The 19,726-nt window shown below is 44.0% G+C and overlaps 1 protein-coding gene across 23 annotated transcripts in view; it reads right to left on the minus strand.

The window, feature by feature from the left end:
* Positions 1-16,702, minus strand: part of INPP4A (inositol polyphosphate-4-phosphatase type I A) — a 113,498-nt gene extending 96,796 nt beyond the window's left edge. For 17 of the 23 annotated variants that reach the window (XM_040657309.2, XM_015277778.4, XM_040657343.2 and 14 more), the window contains exon 1: positions 16,662-16,702. The gene's annotated coding sequence lies outside the window, so the exon portion shown is untranslated. Of the gene's footprint in view, positions 1-11,335; positions 11,498-11,773; positions 14,283-16,205 lie in introns of those variants that run through there. The other 6 variants (XM_015277777.4, XM_004938478.5, XM_004938477.5 and 3 more) reach the window with 3 other exon arrangements.
* Between the last annotated feature and the right edge of the window lie 3,024 nt (positions 16,703-19,726).

The following is a 19,726-nucleotide window of genomic DNA, read 5'->3' on the forward strand; positions in this document are numbered from 1 at the left end:
TTATTCTCCGAGAGACAACAGCAGTGTGAGACATCCCCCTAACAAGACACAGACCTCTACTCATCGCATTGCAGGTGCTCTCTACTCAGTGACTCAATAGTCACAAAGCCAACCCCCTCTACTACTTCCTTTCAGTTTCACTGAAAAAATGCTCAAGGATAAACTCTTTTTCACTATGGTTGTAGGTAATTTCTTTAGCAGAAACTATTTGAAACACTGACTCCAGTCAGTAACTTCTTATTCTGCAAGTAACTTCACTGATGGCAGCGAAGTCCCCCAGCACAGAAAAAACACCAACACTTGACATTAAGCTGTTCTTTATACCTAAGGTTGGGTGAAACGCAGGAAGAATTCAGCTTCCCAAGGAGGAGTTTTGTGCCTGGGGATCTCAGAGCTCACAGCTGTTGGACAAAGAAGAGCAATCCAATATGCAGTGTCAATCACAGGTGTCTCAAGTCTCCTGGAAAGACATACCCATCAGAAAACAGAGAGGAAGCACTGATCAATAAATACACACAGCTCTGAACCACTTCACTTGTATATGGCTGAAATACTCCTTGTAGTAATGAATAAAAAGAATGCAAGAGAATCCGTGGGGACACAAGGCACACAAAAACGAGATTAGCAAACCCAGCAGTCTATGACCCATTTTCTGATGTTTTCTTTCCACCAGACATAAGCAAAAGTGACCACAAAACCTGCAAACCTCTACTATAAGATGTACACTACTTAAAAAATCCTCTTCAGCAGCTATTTCATCGCTTCATGCTTAATACAGCAAAAGGACTTTAAATATCTTAGTGGCATGAATCTAAAACATTAAGAAGGAAAAGAATATTTAACTTCACAGAGGCCTCAGGTTCCTCTGGCTACAGATAGACATCCCAGCTGACATCTGTCAGTGTCTTACAGCTCAGCTTGCTGCCAGCTTGTGCCCATCATCCCTACAACCCTTCACCAGAAAGAACTCACAGACCCAATTTCTCACCTCTTTGCTGCAAGTCTTCCTAACACAGCTCCCTGCAGAGACCTAAGCAAGTTGGTTGAAGCCCAACTGGTACTGGTTACACCTGTAAATCCTGCAGGAAAGCCAGCATGAGTCAGCCCTTCCCTACCATCCCAACTGGTGCAGGCCACGCAAGGTACAGACAACTGGGTTGTGGCCCTGACAAACAGGAGGGCACAGACATCCTCGGCGCAAACAGCAGTGCTGTGCAAACAAGCACATCCTGTGTCAGCTGGTTTCCAACAGTTACCTGAAAACCTCTAAACCATACCTACTACGCTTAATTACCACTCTTGTATCTTCTCTTCCAATGAATGGTTTCTCAGGTCCAAAGGTCTATGAGCAGAAAGGAGACGGTGATGCTAAAGCAGGGGATTTCTATTCCCCCATAGAGCTACATGCAGACACCCCAGATCTCACCTGCAAGAGCTACACTCTTCAGACCTTGTTGACGAACCTGAATAAGATGCTCTTTTGGTATAAAATAAGTTATTTTTATTCCCCCATCTAAAAGCAAAGAGCAAAGAGCTACAAGCTCCACCATTATTTTTCCCTATATATTACTCGTTATTGTGCCTAATGTTTGCTTGCCGTTTCAAACTTCTCTGCAGAACAAAAGACTGATAAAAATTATTTTCAGTGGTTCACCAGGATGATTTAAAACATAAAACGTGACATAAAATGATTTTTATGTCCATCATAGGAGAGAAATACATTAATTTTTATAGTCGTGAACAACCTCTTCTCTGACTGTTCACGTGATCAATTACAAATTATTTCGCTCCTCCTCAGCCTGTTTTACTTTATAAAGTTGTACCTCTGCAAGAACAGCTATTACACAGAAATCTGTCCAGATGAGGAATGCCAGTAAATTATAAATCCTGCAATACAATACCTTAAAATGAAGGTACGCAAATGGCATGATTTTGTAACATTCAGAGCTGCAGAGGTCTAAATCCAAACTCCAAGGGTCAGATATTCACTACATATTTTCATAGACTGCCTGGTTCTAGAGCCAGAAATGCAAGGCTACGGGACTGTGGTTTAATAAAGTGAAAAGGTAGCCTTTACAACAGCTGACATCTGTCTCACCTGATGCTACAGTAAGTGGAGATCAGACTTTCAGGTTTAATTGCCTGCAACAACCACAAGCAGTACAAACCACAGTAGGAAGTCAGTTGCAACAAATGTAACAATTGCTAAAAAGACAAGATTAGGAGACTGTTGTAAATAACAGTACTTCTTCCTGCATTGCTTGCATTTCCTCCTATCACAAGCCCTTAAAGATGCTTTTTTCGCCTCTGATCTCTGCGAAATAAAAGTTTCATCCACAACCCATTGAGGCCAGATGAAGAGACAAAGCAGACCATAAAGAGAGGAAAAGACCCGGGCTGTAAAAAGTCTGTTGTGACCAATTTAGTGGGCAGCATTAGCAGTCTGTAACAAGAAGAAGGGCTAAGATGAAAGACTGCTGAGCTTGAGAGTTGGCAGACACTGTAAGCAAAGACGAAGTGTGTTCTTGCGAAGTGTGTTTTTGCGTAGTCTTCATCCTCCACGTGCTTACCACCATTAACCCTCTGCACACACTGTGAACTATTTATGCTCCAGCAACAAAACAGGACCTGAAATTCTTCTTTAAAAAATAAACGCTTCGAAAAATATTGGGGAAAAAAGATAACATCACCCTATTTTCTTTTACCTACGGTTTCTGGTGCGTTGTCCTTGCTTACCCAAACGTGTGCTCTGTTCAGCCATAAAGCCACATCCAGGAGTTTGTGCACATGCATAATTCACATGGATATGCAAGTTGACATATTTATAAATGTGCCTCACCCAGAGATGCGCATACAACTATTTCTGAACAAAATCCCATCTACCAACGTTTTATCTATTTGCCGTCTTTGTAGCCGTAGCAAAAAAAGAATGCCGCGTACCCAGAACTCTTTGAAGCAGATCTGTCTTTATTAGGTTAGGTTAAAATAGAAGAGTGGCCAACAAGTCAAAAGAAAAAGAAAAGCTATAATATTTTGATTGGCTTTCTCATTGTTTTTGGAGAACTCCACGCTGTACATGATACAGCTACCAACTGTTTTCCCAGTCACTGAAATTAAGAGCCAATTTCAAAGACAGCTACAATTTTGTTCAGCAAATAAATGATCATAATTTATTGTCATGAGTCATCTCCCTTAACATAGTTGATTTAAATTTTTCATGTACTAAGACAATTCTCTGCATTAAAGCTTGCATGCACGTTGCAAGGGAGAAACCAAAACAGTTCTTCCAAACTAGGGCCATTACTGATTGTACTGTAATAATGGACAAGTGCCACATACCTCATACCCCCGTGTAAATTCAGATTTACATTAAAAAAACATACATTTTAAATTCAGGACCCCACTTCCATTCAACTGCCACAAAGAGCGAGCTGACTGAAAACACCGGGCATAACAAGCCAAGATACCCACAGCCCATCCATAGCACAAGCTCAGATGAGGACCGAGGCAAGAGCTGAGCCCAGTACCATGGTTCTTTCTTTACGAGGCTGATGAATCCCCTTCTGTACTGCCAGAGGTGCCAGCCTGGATCCATCCCACACATCCCCCCAACAAGTGGCTGCTTCACACAAAACCAGGGGCAGCGAAGGAGAGGTGGTGATGACTTGTACCAGTCAATCCGCCACATCACTCCAAAGCCCAAAGAACTACTGCGATGTTTCTCTGCTTACATTTATCACTGGGATGTTCTAAAAAGACTAAAACTCTCACCAGCCACCAAAAGCACAGAGCCTTGTGTGTCACCCTGCTACGAGCTGTGTCACATTTTTCCTCCTACGATGCAAGCAGTCAAAAATAGACATGAGAACCCAAAAATATCAAATGAGTTTTGTGGGATTTGATTTCTTTACTTAAAAAGGGAGGGAGGACGAAAGCAAAAGAAAGTTTAAAGAAACCTCAGCACAAGACAAACAAAGCCCTGCTAACCCTACTGCAGTGCACTTCATTACATCTAGAATGATCTAGGGGACAAAAAACAAACAGAACGTGAGCTCAACAAATATAGCATGTGAAAAAAGTCCAGGTTTTACAGAATGACAAAATAAAAACACAGAAATATAGAACTGTCACAAAGTCAAGAGTATGGAATGCGTGCCTGCTTTACTTAGATACCTTCATTGCATGCAATAGACACCAACATCTATTAATTAAGCATAAGAATAGATTTATTCCCTACTTCTCTGGAATCTGTATTCATCTGGGAGAAATCAACAAGACCAGCTAAGAGATGTTGTGACCCACTGCTTCATCTGAACTGGTTTGCTTTTCCTTCATCAAGAAAACATCCCAAGCTCAAACACGTGTTGCCAAAATGTATATTTTTAAAAACTCCAGAAACTGCTTTTCTTGAATATTTTGTTTTCACCGACTTTGAAGTAAAAGAAAATCTGAAACCATAAGCATGGAAAAATAAATATTCAAGAAATTTCTAAAAATACCTGTGAAAATGATAGCTTAAACCACGCTCCAAAACCTGGAGCATAAAAGAACTTGGAAGGCAAATGGTATCATAGTTACAGGTATTGAAACTCTGGCACATAAATGTATGGTTTTGTTTCTAACTGTAGGACTGTTAGCTATCAGAAGAGCAAAATGTTAAACAACATCCAAGATTACATATACCTTTATTTATGAAAGCGATCACAATTCTACATTCCCTGACAAAACACAAGGAGAAAAATAAGCAATGCATCAATGCTGCTGAAGTAAAAATATATCATTTCTCCTACATTTTGAACAGAAGTTCAAAACATACAGCATTTTCTTCACGTAGATGTTTTCAAGTAGGCTTAAATACAGGCTACTGCTCTTTCCTGTTTCTTATTTAAGTGGTAAGCAGAAATAGACTGCTTTAAAAGTAGAAGCATTCAATCCAAGTAGAAGACAAGTCCTTCATGTTCTTCAAACAGAGCTCTTAGTCTGAATACCAGAAAAACGTTTCATCACGTTGCTCAGTTAAGCTTGTACATTTCAGAAATGCTTTTGGACAAGAGGTTCGAAGATGAACGATCTTTTTAATGTTTAGATTACCTTGGTTTCATACAAACAAGGAGCCTTTTTTCTCTGTAGGTGTCTTTTTTCCATTAAAAATAGGCCTTCCAGTTCAAGACCTGAAGCGTGAAGGAAAATATGCTGCTATTGCTCAAACTTTGTAAGCTATTCGTTTAAGACTTAATTCCTGAGAGCTGTCAAAACACAACCCTTCAGAAATTCAAAGCTTAAGGAGAAAAAAAAAAAAAAGATGACATTCAACACTGTAGGGCTCGAATGGAGAGACCTGGTTTGTATCGGTGATGCTGGCACAAAGTCCTGCAATGGACAGTTCTCGTCAGCCTAAAACCAGCTAGGTTGGAAGGGACCTCCACAGCCAACCCAGCCCTACAACCCCCATGGGCAGGGATGCCTCCCATCAGGTCAGGCTGCCCAGGGCCCCGTCCAATGTGGCCTTGAACGATGGGGCACCCATCCTGGGCCGCTGTGCCAGCGCCTCATTTTGCATGACTGATTTTTTTTTATCCAGATGGCCACTTTGATTTCAGTTTGGCACCCAAGATTTCTGCTAAAAATGGCTCTATCTCAACTACACCATGGCAGTTCCTCCTCTGTCCTGCACAATCCCCTTTGTGTATGAAGTATTTCACAAAATCCGATCTTGACAACTAGCACTAATGACTCACTGAAGCACCAGTACTAATCTGGGATTTCTGCCATCATTTTTCAGTCAAGACCGATTAAAGCGATTTGGCAATCCTGAAAACATAATTCAGCATCTCTGGCACTGTTTAGAAAACTGTGATCACAGCTTCGCGTGTATTAAGGCTGGTGGCCATCTGCAACATTTCATGCTGATGCATCCAACAAACATATATTCAGCCAACCACGTGAACCGTGGGTGAAGAAAGAGGGGTGGAAAAAACAGTAGGTAAGATCCAACAGAGTATGATTAAGCAAATATCCCATCCCAGAGGGGCCAAAGCTCTGGCTTTAAGTAGGAACTTGGTGCAATGCTGTCTCACATGTTGCATGCATATTTTCTAACTTCAAAATATATTAACAAATTTTAAATACGAGAGTTACACTAAAAATACAGGCAATAGATTTTGATACATTACAAATGATAACTACGTAAATGTGTTTCCAAACTGTACCAACGTCATCGTAACCCCTCCTCTTCCTCCTTCATTTCAGCTTTGCATGAATTCAGTAGTCCAACAGCAGGAGCAAAGCCACACCACTTCAAGCATTTCTCTGGCACCAAGAACTGAAAGTAGGGCACAAAGTTAATTAACAGTGCCATTTTAAAAGCTGTGCTATCAGCAAAGTGACAGTGCAGACAGCAGCAGATTTTCTGTGACTCTTTACTCAAGAGCTTGTCTCCACTTCTGTCTGAAAGCCAACGTCTAGTGCAGTGAATATGGAAATTCAGCTCAAGCCTGGCGGTTGAGCTGCCGTCAGCACAAGACTTCAGATTCAAGCAGATGGAAAAGAAAATCTCCAGCTCCAACAGGTAGGGACTGCTGCTGCTGCACGGAGCCGCGCCTTCACTGGGAGGGTTTGTAACACAATTAGCAAATCCTTTCCAAAGGAAAAGTAGGCCAGTCAGCCTGAGACGCTGCAAACGAATGACAGCATCGCCTCCCAGTGCATTGCATGCTGCTTTCATCATCCACTACCACTCAGTAAAAGTCATCTTCATGCAGATACTGCGCATCTCCCGCTCCAGTTCCATGCCCCTCCTGTTTCTCCAAGAAGGGAACTGCTCCCTTCTACTCATCCTATGTGTTTTGCTCATTATGTGCATCATTTCAGGGAATTCCACTCTAGCTGTCAGTGCCAGTGACTCTTCTCTTCTTGGGTTCAATCCCTTCTCTCACCTCCACCCCTGTTAGCGCAAAAGCCCAAATGCTACAGAGTAATCTAGCATCCAATATATGCAACATCAGGCACAGGCACCAGTATAGAAATATCACTTTCAAATTTAAACATGACAGAAGAGGAGGGCTCTGAGCAATGACTTTCTGAGCACCTGGAGGCCAGTGGGCCAGAGAATATCAACTCAAAACTCACAATGGCAGTTTCTTGGTATAAAATCTGGGGCCAGAGGAGGACAGATGCTTGTAAGGCAAAATGACTTTAGTTGGGCTGTCAAAAGAAGAGATAGGTCATTATCCATGCCACGTCAGTATTCTGGTAACTGTAAGTGCATCCTATATACACATGCACAGGTGTAGTCTCTCTCTCAGAATCTTCACCAGATTTTGAGTATATTCAAATGAATGCCCCAAGCCACATAAACAATAACAAGATTAACTTTCTCAATTATAAAAAGGAAACATTGCCTTAACTTCCTTCAGTCCAGAAGTCATCAAGCACGTCCCCGACACCTTGCTCAGAGCACCTGCTCTCAGCCCCATGCAATGCGCCATTTAGGAGAAAATCAGGCCTATGCTCAGTTTACTTCCAACCACATGTACCAGAAAAGGAAAGCACAAATGCATCCTACACCATTATACCAACTTATTTCTGTCTGCAAACAATAAACTCAGGCAAGTACAAAACACTTTGGATTCAGTAGGAAACAAAACCCCTTTATATCCAATATGTGGTACTTGGAGCGACTTGACAGAAAGGACCACGAGCCAACGTTTTAGTAGCACAAAGTTCCAGCTTCAACACAGAGCGGCTAAGACAGCTTTACCTTAATAAGCATCCTAACAGAGCATCCGGACATTAAAAAAGCTTTTCATTTGAATGGAGACAGAAGTTGGTACACGTCCTGGAGCTGTCCAAAATGGGAAAGATGAGATCATAATTGCAGATTACCAACAATAGGTGAACCTGCAACTCCCTTAGCGCCAACAGCCTGCTGAAGATACCGTCACTTAAACAACCATGGCTTTATTTTTAAATCTTCTTTCCTCCTCTCCGGAAATTAATTCAATTTACATATTCCCTTCTGCCCACAGGGTAACCATAACTAAGTTTTTATACTGGTATTAATCATCACCACTAAAACCAAAGGATAGAAACCAGAATATTTTAGGATAGCTTTGCAAAGTATTACGTTCCTTCTATACACATTAACTGTAATTAATCATTTTCTTTGATTTAGGTAACTGTCGAAGCAAATGTGGTAAGCTCATGTTTTGCTCTGGGCTTTCTCTTTTCCCTTCTGTTTTTTAGGAGGAAGAAGCTGAAAGTACAGCAAATTCTTATTACTTAAAAAGCCTACGTCGCCTCTGTAATAGACCTTCCAATTCAGTGCATTGAAGGTCTCAAGCATTATTTTAGTATTTAAAAATGGTACTGCACGGCAGGCTGCTTCTCCTTTCATTTTCTTTTTGAGAAATATAAATCTCCCGGTTTTTAGACTTCTGCATGCTCTCACTTTCTGACTGCTAATTCTACCACAGTTCTCTCAGAGTTCACAGATCCACTTCCATGGTTTCTCTTTTCCTTTTCCCTTTTCAAGTCTTGTTTCTTGCAATTGTGCAAGCTACGCATGATCTCTGAAGATAATTCTAGAGAATCTTCCATTATCTTCTTCCCATAAACTACGTAACAAAAATAATGATAGATAAATGACGTTTTCCCTGACTTCCTCACAAATTAATTTCAAGGTATTTTGAAGTCTGCTTCCCTGGAAGGCCTGTATGTATGAGTTATTTTTCCTAATCCTGTCAAACTTTCCCAGACAGCCCACGCCTCTCAACTTGTGCTTCTTAGCACCTTCATAGTTCTACTGTTTCAGACAGTCTCGGTTCCAGTCCACTCCTAATCTGTAAGCGTAACTGCAGTGCATTCAAGAAAAAGAGGTCATTAAATAAATATTAAAAAACATAACACGTTTCCTTCTACTTAAAGAGAACATAATTTTCTCTTTTATTCCCTTGTTCTTGACGCTTCATAGGTGAACTGTAAGCTCTCTTCCTTCCGGAGCCACACAATATTACCTGTCCTAGAGAAACGTGCCTTCATGGGCTCCCCAGTCGAGCCAGTAAACAATAAAGCAAATGAGGACAAACATGCAGGTGGGTTCTTACTCTCTCTTACCTCCTCCAACCCCTGGATGTCACAGTTTATGGCAGACCAACTGTCTGCAAGCACAGATACACAACTCTTGGTAGCAGAGCCCAGATGTAGCTCACCAGGGTACGCCGTGCTCTCAGAATGCTGGCAATCCTTTGGGAACACCTTTATTATGACAGGAGGGAAGGTTACCATGATAGCTAAGGGAGAAGCCCCACAATAAACATTCATCATGAAGTACCTGGCTCAAAACCTCCAGTTCAAAGACTATTCCAGCTCCTTTCTACTGCTCTGCAGCAGACGTATCGCAAACCAGGCAGGTTTCTATTTTACTAATTCCTCACTTTCTAAAGGTTCCAGGTAAATACAGTACATAAAGATACTGATGGTGTCCTTTGCACCATGAGTCCCTATGACAGTGGCCACACATGAATACATAAGTTCAGATGTATTTAGAAGCCCAGACAAAGGTAGGGTTTTGCCCATCCTCACAACCATTGTGAAAGGCTTCACAGAAACCCAGAAACAGAACCTCCAACAATTATTCCATCAGGAATCACCAGTCCTACTGACTGTTTTACACAACTCTCACAATATTCAGTCTCTCATATGAGTGCTTCATATGATTTCCAAATGCCCAAGGTTGACAATACCATTGCCACATACATTTTTAGCCTCTGTAACATCTGTATGAGACAAGACATTTACCTAACAACAAAGCACTGGAAGTTTTTGCTGTTCTTCCTGCAAAGGAAAAGCTCATTATAAAAAGCACTGAGCCACAGCCAAAGCCTCGCAATCCATTCCCCACTAATTACCCCCTATGTGCCTGCTTCCCGCTAGGACTCAAGAGCAGTGTTTCTAGGGCAGCTCTATAAGGCTTCCTGTACCTGTACCTTCCTGTACAGCAGCTATTCTACCTGCAGAGCTACTCCTGCAGCAGAGCAGAAGCCTCCGTTCCACCTCCATCCCAGGGCAGCATTATGCTGCTGAGAAGTAACCACTTTTGATAACTTCCAATGGCATTATTTGCATCCTAAGAGCCCCTTTTTAGCAGCATGCTCACTTCACCTAACAGATTTCAGTACAACTGCCCATTCCACACTTGAGCCTGCAGGGTGCTGAAGTTCCTCCTTTCTGACACCTGGGCATACATCTCTCCACTCCAACAGGTCTGCTTACGCTATACAACAGAGCTGCTCAATATTTATGTAGGTACATTCATTCAATATACTGATTAGATATTTCATCTGAAATGTTCTCAAAGTTCAATAGAGACACATCCAAAAGTCTCACTGCAGATTTGCTCTCCATAGGAGCTTTAACACGGATTTCTTGATAGGCTGTATTTTGTTGTGCCGTCTTTTTATAGAGTATATAATCTTCTGGTCATAAAAGATTGCTTGCTCTCAGCCAGGAAGCTTTGTATTCCCTCTTGGGAACACAGAGCTGTAATCTACCACTAATATATAAAGTACAGAACATTTCAGACATCATGATGCAGAAGTTGCAAACAAAGATAGAAAGCTACATGAGAACCTGATGCAGGATTAGCATGGCTTGTTCCACAGCCACATCTAGCCCAAGGCAAGCAGTAAATCCAGACTTGGTGGTGGAAGCCTGTGTATTGGATACTGCTACCATAGCCATCAGCTACCAGAAATAAGTTCTCCTTGACACGTCCTGCAAAGTGAGTTTTACTAAAGTATAGACTGGGTGAAACCAACAGGAAAACAAAACAAAAAATATATGGTTTTTGGGTTTTTTTTTTGGGGGGGTGAGGAGGGTAATCTGTTCTTGCCAAGAGAAACATACTGTAGAAATGATTCCATCAGAGCACATTCAGTTTTCTCAAACTATATGAAAGTGGCTGTACATTTTGAGTCAGTGCTCAGGAAACGTTTCATCACTATTTGGGAAAACTTCATTGTCTGGGGGGAGAAACCAGGGGAGTAGTTTCGGAGTATGTCAAAGTAAAGATGCACTTCCACACTTCTACCATGCATACCAGAAGTGGAAGAGCAGGAAAGTCTTTGTTTACATTGGTTTACGTTGGAAAATGGTTCCTTGCTACATAGAATTTTCCGTATTTCTTTCAGGACAAGACATTCAGATGTTATCACTATGCCAATATTTGTTTAAAAACCTCTTACGTGCCACTGCATGTCAACATTTGTGCAGTGACAAAACAGCATATAGCTGAGATACACAGGTTCCTGCTTCGTAAAGTACTTCTTGATCTTACCTCAGGAGGAGAGGAGCGACTGGAAGATGTGACTGGTCTCACGACCATCAAACCACGGCTGCTCCACACCACTTCCCACAAAATTGCTTTTCTCAGTTGTTTACATTTCCCCAGAGCGTGTGCTCAGAACTTTTTCATGGTGAGTGTTTGCCTCGGGCTGATCTGTAAAAAGTACTCATTAATTTCAGCTAAAACAGTTCAGCTGCTGCCAAGAATAAAGGCTGACAGAAAAACATGTTTTGCATAAATTAAGAAAAAAAAAAAAAAGAAAAGCTGGCAATCTTTTCTTCTTTCCCATTGCTTTAAAAAGTCAAAGTAAACACAGATAACAGTAGAGATTTACTCACAACTAAAATCTCGTAAGACGCCTCCTCCCCCTCTCTCCCCCCAAAAATAAAGAGCATTCAATTTCCACAGTTGACCAAAGTGGATACACACTGTTCTACAGGCTCAAGCTCAACGGATTGAGAAAACATTTCCCTTTAGTAATCATGCCACGCCAGTTTGGAACGTTGCACACTGCCAACAGAGCCTGTATTTCTAAAGACATGCCTAAGGAAAGAAGAGATAAACATCAAATGCAAAAGCAAGGGAAAACAGCCAGACCAAAGGAGCAAGGGAAGAAGAGCAATACTGGCAAAGGTGGCTTAAAAACATAAAGGTGCCAAAAAATAGGACTGAGGTCTGGGGGTAGAAATAAAGCAAGAAATCACTTGGCTGGGAGGAACCCTTGCAATAGAGCTGGGAACCGACAGGTAGAGACAAAACAAAGAGATGGGACAAGGAGCATAAGGAAGGAAATTGAGAGGGTCTGCCTAAGCTCACATGAAAAAAAATAAGACAGCTAGGGGAGTGGGAGACATATTGGGCACAGCCTTCAAGGAAGGGTTGGCGTTGTTCAGCAGAATGAATAAAATACCAACTAGCCTGGGGTGTCCAACATGAGGTATGCAGGCGTCAGCTTTGGAAATAAATAGTCTCTCATAGAATCTATGGAGGAACAGCTGGGAAGACTTAACCAATTCCATAAAACTGGAAGAAAAAAAGCTCTTCAATCAGGCACCCAAAAGATGATTGATCAAAGAATTGATCATTGGCAAAAGGAAAAGTTTTTAAAGAGTTGCCCTGTACCAAATGGGACCTGTGGGGAGTGGCAGAGTTGCATCCCCAGCCTCTGGAGGGATGCAGGTCTCAAGCAGAAGACAAGCTTGTTGTCCTCTTCCTTCAGTCCCTTGCCTTTCTCACCACAGAACCTCACCCAAACCCAGAAATGACAACAGACAGTCCAGCCACATTTTGGGAGTTTAAGCAGAGCTCTTTTCTAATGTTCATCAGAAAATCTCAAGGACCAAGCTCATCAGTGTTTCTAGAAGTACATGACTGAGCGGCACATCAACTTCTCAAGCCCTCAGCATTTTAAGGAAACGCTGTACGTTCTCAGAACTGCTCTCAGAGTTAACACTGCACTAACACTTACCACTTCATCATAAGAAAGTATCAGAAAAATAGCACAAAGAGCTTGGCAAGCCCTTCTAGTGACTGAAGATACTACCAGGCTGCTGTAAGACTTTACTGCCTCCCAAGAAAAGTCAATGGACCAGATCAAGTGAGCACTCTTCAGAAATGTCAAACCAGTGGTTTAAATTAAGCCACTGAACTTTGCACTGCAGTTGTCAAAGCACAGGCACAAGCATCTGTCCACCTGTTCTGCTGTGGGAGGCAGTAATTTCCAGCCCAGCAAATGTAGAAAGTAGCTACAGGATCAAAAGAACTGTTACTGCCAGGAAAAACGCAGCAAGATACACAGAGAAATCCAGGGAGGTAAGGAAAAAAGTATTCTGTGAGTCTATCAGTAACTACTTCATTGTGAGCAACACTGAAAAGAAGTCACCAGCACGACAAGCTGTTCTTTGAAGAACACAATGGGAAATTAGAGGCTTAACAAACTAAGGAAAACTACTCCCTTACTACTGGTCATCATAGAGCAGAGGTAGAAAAAGAACTGGAAAAAGGACAGAGGGGACTCCAAACAAGCATTTCTGAGACATCGACCGTAAAGCCATTTTGTCACTCTGAAGTCTTTATTCTAACTCTCGAAGGCCGGGCAGTCCTTGGAAAAAATCTTCTATAGACTGCAAAGGTTTAACGCTTGAAATAAACACAAAGCAGAATCGGAGGAAGACACAATGCATAGTGCCAGCATTAAGCAAGCGCTGTGCTGTCCCCAGCACAACAAATTTAACAGCAGAGAGTGAGGGGAAGAAGAAATTCTGAGCAGATCCAATCCCTTCTGTAACTCCACTGCTGGTCATAATTTCCTTAGGGACTCGTCCTACTCATCCTAAGGTGAAATTCCAAGCATCTAGTTCTTTTTAAGCACATTTAGTTTGCTTGTCCTTGCTTCTGCAGCTAGAAGCAAGCCACAGAGAGCTCAGTGACATGGGAGGGCACCGCCAGATGAAGCGGCTACTCAAGCACACAGTTGGCATGGACCCTTCTGTCCTGTAAAAACAGAAGGTTGTGCATGTCCAGATGCATTCATAAGCACAGTTATTTTTTGTAGAAACCTATGCAGCTTACTAGACTGCAGTTAACATACCTTGCCTACAAAGAGCCCAAGGAAACGAGGTGAAGTGTGCTGCTTCCAAAGATGTATAATGCCTGAACATTTACACAAACACCCTCTCTGCTTTCTCCTCTACTTTTCCCCTCTATCTCTGTGTCCCATTCCTCTGCACTCAGTTTTCCTCTCCACAAAATTTGCCCTGCCTGCAACAAATGGGAAGAACAGAGCTGTGTTTAAGGAACATCAGCTCACATACAACAGGCTTCTCTGTCAGCACGACAGAGCAGCAGGCCACAAACACGATGCAGGCCTGCCAGAGAAATACTCCATGGGAGAGCTCATATTCTCATGAGTGGGCTGGGTCCACACGCAACAGCTCAAGAATGCCAGTTTCTTTCTTCTCAGTGTATTCTGCTGATTGCATACAAAGCCTGAATAACAGCTTGCTTTCATTGAGTAAAGACACATGTACACAAACCTCAGCTGCACAGAAATCCTTTGTCATGTATCATAAGGCACACAGAAAATTTCCTTCATCTAAAATCAAGACCTCAAGCTGTCTGAAGACAGAGGGAAAACAATGTTACTTCCTCATATTTCATCAATAGGGCTTTAGATAAGTTAGTACCAAGGTATGTCCTTCGATTCCCACGCTTATTATTTACTGCATATTAGGAACAAATATCATAAATTTGAGAAATTCATGCTTGGTGGAAGTACAACCAACCAGGAGAGCCTTCTTCTTGAGTAAACGTACTTCACTGCAGCTTTTACACAGTGTTTTCAAGAAGTGCTAACCAATGTCAGCAGAGCCGACACCTCCCTTTCCTTTGTGAGAGAGAAGCAGCTGGCCCGGTGGCCTGGCAGAAGCAAAAGCACAACGCCCACCTGTGCTGCTTGATGCAACACAGCTAACCCCAGCTTCTGAAACTGGGAGAGCAGCAGCAGCCTCCAGGTAAGGGACTGGGAGTTTGTGTTCTGTTATTTCAAGCACACCTCTCTCAGCACAAACCACCAAAGCCAGTTATAACTCCACCACCCCCCCGTGCAGCCAAGGCACACACCCTCCTCTCAGTCACTTCTTCAATTTACAAATGCCCCTTTCCTTTTCCTCATTTCCTTCAGCCCATGCTTCCTTCTCAACCAGCTTTGCCTCAGCGGTTGTTCGGGTTTGCCCTGGCAGCACAGCCTGCTTCTGATCCATGATGGCAATGTCCTTGCAGCAAGCAGAGCACACAGAGGAAAAGATCACTGGAAGCAAAGGAGTGAAAGCAAGAAGTGGCGGCAAAGAGGAAGCAAAACTTCTCCTGTATCTGAAGGCTGGAAGAATCTGGTGAAGAGCTTACTATACGTACTTAAACAGCAATGTGTACCACTAACACATCTGAGGCTATACCTATCTACCCGATTGATGCGGATGACATACACACAACCCAAAGCTTCCTTCTTCCAAGGCCAACAGCATTTTGGCTCTGGGCAGCCTGGTCTGGTGGTCGGCAACCCTGCCCATGGCAGGGGGGTTGAAACTAGATGATCTTTGAGCTCCTTTTCAACCCAGGCCATTCTGTGATTCTATGATTTTCCAGCGACATTTCTGCAAAGGATGTCTGTTTAAGATTTAGGCAGATAACCAACAATAGGGAGGAAATTCAGTTTGTCAGAAAAGAAACAGGAAGGGAAGCGATAGGCAGAAGCAAAGAGCAGAGCTCTGGGACACACTGCCTGCAGTGCTTGATCTGCTGCCTCTCTGCAGGCAGAGGACTCAAGACTCATCTCCAAGCAACAGCCAGGAAAGAAACAGGGAAGGATTTCCAATAAAGTCATCTACAAAGACAGTCCAGAAGGTATTCTTACATTCTAACTTCACATTTAGGTACTAGCAGTTAGATAATTAAAATGCCCTGTGACAGGCCAGAAGCCTGAATCCACCTTAACGGGCACCCTGCTTCAGAAGGGAGTTCTTCCCTTCAGTACAGCACCTGCATTGCCACACTGCACTTGAATGGGCTGAGGAGATAGGGGATGCCTTCTGCCTCAGCTGACAGCAAGCAGGACAGAAGCAGAGTCTTTGCGAGGTTTGTTCACCGAGGTTCCAAATGTGGCAGCGATGGGGAGTGCCAGACTTCTAAACTTGAGAATACTGAACTTCCAAGCCGCACCAGAAGGACGCGTGCCTGCCCCACGCCCCCACCTAACGCCCGCCCCGAGTCCCACAGACAAGGGAACGAACTACACACACGGCGCGCTCCCTCTGAGGGCCCTCCGAGTTCCCAGACGCAGCTCATTGAATCGAACCAAACCAACCTCGGTAAGCTTTTACAACGAGACCTTCTGAAACAGGCATTAGCACGCCGTCGCTTCTCAAGGGGAAACGGATCATCTCGTTGCCAGGACGACAGGGTTTGTGCAAGCTCATCTCCCTCGCTTTACAGTTTGAGGGCATGCAAACACACCGGAGCCTCTGCTTCTGCTGCTCAAAGCGCAACCCGGGCAGCGCTTCCCCGCTCGCCCCCCGCGCCGGCGCTGCTGCAGGAAGCACACACGGTCGGGCCCGCAGCCGCAGCGCAGCCGTCAGCACGGGGACACGCCGCCGCTCGGCTCTCACGCTGCTCCACCGTAGCCACGGGAAAGGACGAGCCCGCGGCCCGCCAGCAAGGCGCTGTGGCGGCGCCTCCCCCCGCCTCCAACCGACCGACAAGGGAAGCAACGGCCCTCCGCCCTGCCCCGGCCTCCCCTCAGAGCCCGGAGCCCCGCACTCACCTCCGCAGCCCCGCAGCACTACGTACGCCGCGCCCGCCTGTGACGGCACCGGGAGCAGCCGTCACGCTCCGCCCCTCCGGCCGGCCCGGCCCCCTGCGGGCCCGCGCTCCGCTCTGAGGGAAGGCGGGCCGTGGCCGGGGGTGTGCGTTCTGCCCGCCCGCTCGCTCCTCCTTCGTCATCTTCGAGCGGAGGGATGCGTAAGCGGGCACACAAGCAAGTAAATAAAGCGGGTCCCTGCAGCCCCACGTAACGGGCAGGAGCGGCGGAGCCTCCTGGGCTTCTCCCCGCGGGTAGCGCAGTGACGGGGCAAGCAGCCCGGCACGTTGCGATGTGCACAGCCCCGCCAACATGGCTGCAGCGGGAGCCATACAGGGAGGGCTGCTGCCATCGCTCTGGGACACGAGTTTCAGTCTGCTGTTTTTCACACAGAGGGTGGTGACGCACTGGAACAGGTTGCCCAAGGGGGTTGTGGATGCCCCATCCCTGGAGGCATTCAAGGCCAGGCTGGATGTGGCTCTGGGCAGCCTGGTCTGGTGGTTGGCGACCCTTCACACAGCAGGGGGGTTGAAATTCGATGATCACTGTGGTCCTTTTCAACCCAGGCCTTTCTATGGTTCTATGAAAATGAGAGACAGAGGCCTTGCTTTCAGCACCTGGTCAGACGTACACAATTATTAACACTTATGTTTGTTTGGTCTTCAGTTCATTAGTTTAGAACAAAACTAACGAACCATGCCTAATTAGCAAACCTCAAAACCTAATTGCCAGAGGAGGGAGGCTTCCAGATCATTGCCCTGGGTCTGTTAGTTTAAGGCTGTCGAGCATTTTCCTCAAAGATTTGAAAGCCTCTGTCAACTCTCTGCTGATTTTGTGAACAACACACAGGGCAGCAATAAGGTGAACAAAAGGACCCGGCCGTCACATACAGGACCTAGAACAGCCAATTTTGTTTGTTTGTTTTAAGCCAAATCCCAAGTTACGTATCCAGAAAAAAAAGAATTAAAAATTGTATTTGGAACACTGGACGAGCAGCAGACTGAAATACTGTGACTCTGAAAAGGGCACCAGGGTCATAAAGGAAAAGGAATTGAATGCAAGATCCCAGCTTAACACTGACAAAGCATGACAGACCTAAGAAGCAAAATCAACTGTGTATAAAGAAAGATTTTACCTACATGTAGGTCACCCAGAAACCCAGTATCAGGGGCTTATCTGCTGCTTGAGAGAACATTATTAATAACATTATTAATTTATGAGGCAACTAACAGATGTATAACATAAGGCTCTAGGAAGTAAATGTATGTATTTCCCCCAAAAATATGGTTATTTTATTTACAGTATCACAGAGGTTGGAAAGGACCTCAAGAGATCACTGAATCCAACCCCACCAACTCCCAGCTATAGTAGGTCACACAGGTAGGTGTTCAGATGGGTCTTGAATACCTCCATAGAAGGAGACTCCACAACCTCTCTGGGCAACCTGTTCCAGTGCTCTGTTATCCTTACCGTAAAGTTCTTTTGTATGTCAGCACAGGACTTCCTACGTTCAAGTTTTAGGCCATTAATCCTTGTCCTGTTGCTACACACCACCAAGAAGGGCCTGGTCTCATCCATTTGCCTCCCACGTCCCTTTACATATTTATAAACATCAATCAGATCCCTCTTCAGTATTCTTTTCCCCAAGGCTGAACAGACCCAGGTTACTCTGCCTTTAGTGTTAAACACAGTCCCAGAAAGCAAATATAAGCAGCTACTGACCACTCTTGCAGAGCCAGCCCCCAACTTTTCCAGTAAGTGGAAGCTGAAATCCAATAATAATCATACACTTTCCTAACAGAGAGGTGTCCCTCCTCAGCATAAAAATTCCAACTAGGCGGGAGGTTTGACTTAGATGAAGGCTGTTGAACTCTCTTACATTAACTGCTAACAAGGAGAAAGAACGTTTCACCAGATATCCCATCTCCACTGAAAATAGACCTCATGTAGTTTCTGAGTTTGTGCTGAGCAACTCAAAATGTTAGACAACTGGTAATCCCATCAGCATACTCTATATATCCTCCTCTTCCTCAGCCTGTGAGAGATTTCCTCCCACCCAAATTTCCAGAAACCATGCTGCTATAGCCATTACAGAAGTACAGCTGATAGAGAACCAAAAGCCTGAGACAAGCAGGATCCACCAAACACCAGACCTCTGTGACCTACTTACAAGGAAGACTACAAAACCTCCCCCAGCAAAACAACTCAAATTCCTGCCACAGATTGTCTGAAAAAACAAATATTCCTCACTCATCATAATGAAGGACAACAATATACAAGTTTGCAGTAGCACAGTTATGATATACATATCCTAAATGACCACATATCAACTGCTCAGGCAGTATGGGCACTTGCTGAAATCTGTCACTTCAACAAAGCTGCCGCAGTTCCGTATTTCCCAGTTTCCAACAAAATACTTGCACAACAGATACTGCTTACCACCTGTGTTCTGTGCCAGAGTAATTGGCAGCTGACTTCACTCAGTGCCTCTTGTAAGCAGGAAGAGGCAGCTGAGTTCGTTCCAGGTTTCTTCCCAGATAAGACCGCTATATAAAAAGCTATTTTGTTTTTGTTGTTTTTTTTAAAGTATATTTCAAAACTTTAGACTCCACCATCCAACTTGCTGCTCCCCAGAAACTTAAAAGTGAAGAAAGAATATATAGCTTGTTTCTTCAGTCAACAGTGAATAGCAAAGGTCTTTGTAACACAAATGCACGCACCCAAGGTGCAGAAAAACTTCAAGTTATTAAGAACCCTTGTCTTTCCTTTCAAGACAGGCAGCTTAAAAAATAAATGTTACTCAGTGCATCCTTCCTGAAGAGCAGTCCCTTTCTCTCACTTGTGAGTACACACACAGGCCTTCGTCAAACAGGTTCTGCTTAAGCAGCGTGCTCATCTCTTCATATCAACTAAGAAGAATTGTGGAAGAATTTTCAGACCACAGTATGTGACTGCAACCAGCTGAACGTGAGCCAGCAGTGTGCCCAGGTGGCCAAGAAGGCCAATGACATCCTGGCTTGTATCAGAAG

The sequence above is a fragment of the Gallus gallus genome, chromosome 1, assembly GCF_016699485.2.
Source record: "Gallus gallus isolate bGalGal1 chromosome 1, bGalGal1.mat.broiler.GRCg7b, whole genome shotgun sequence".
NCBI lineage: Eukaryota > Metazoa > Chordata > Aves > Galliformes > Phasianidae > Gallus > Gallus gallus.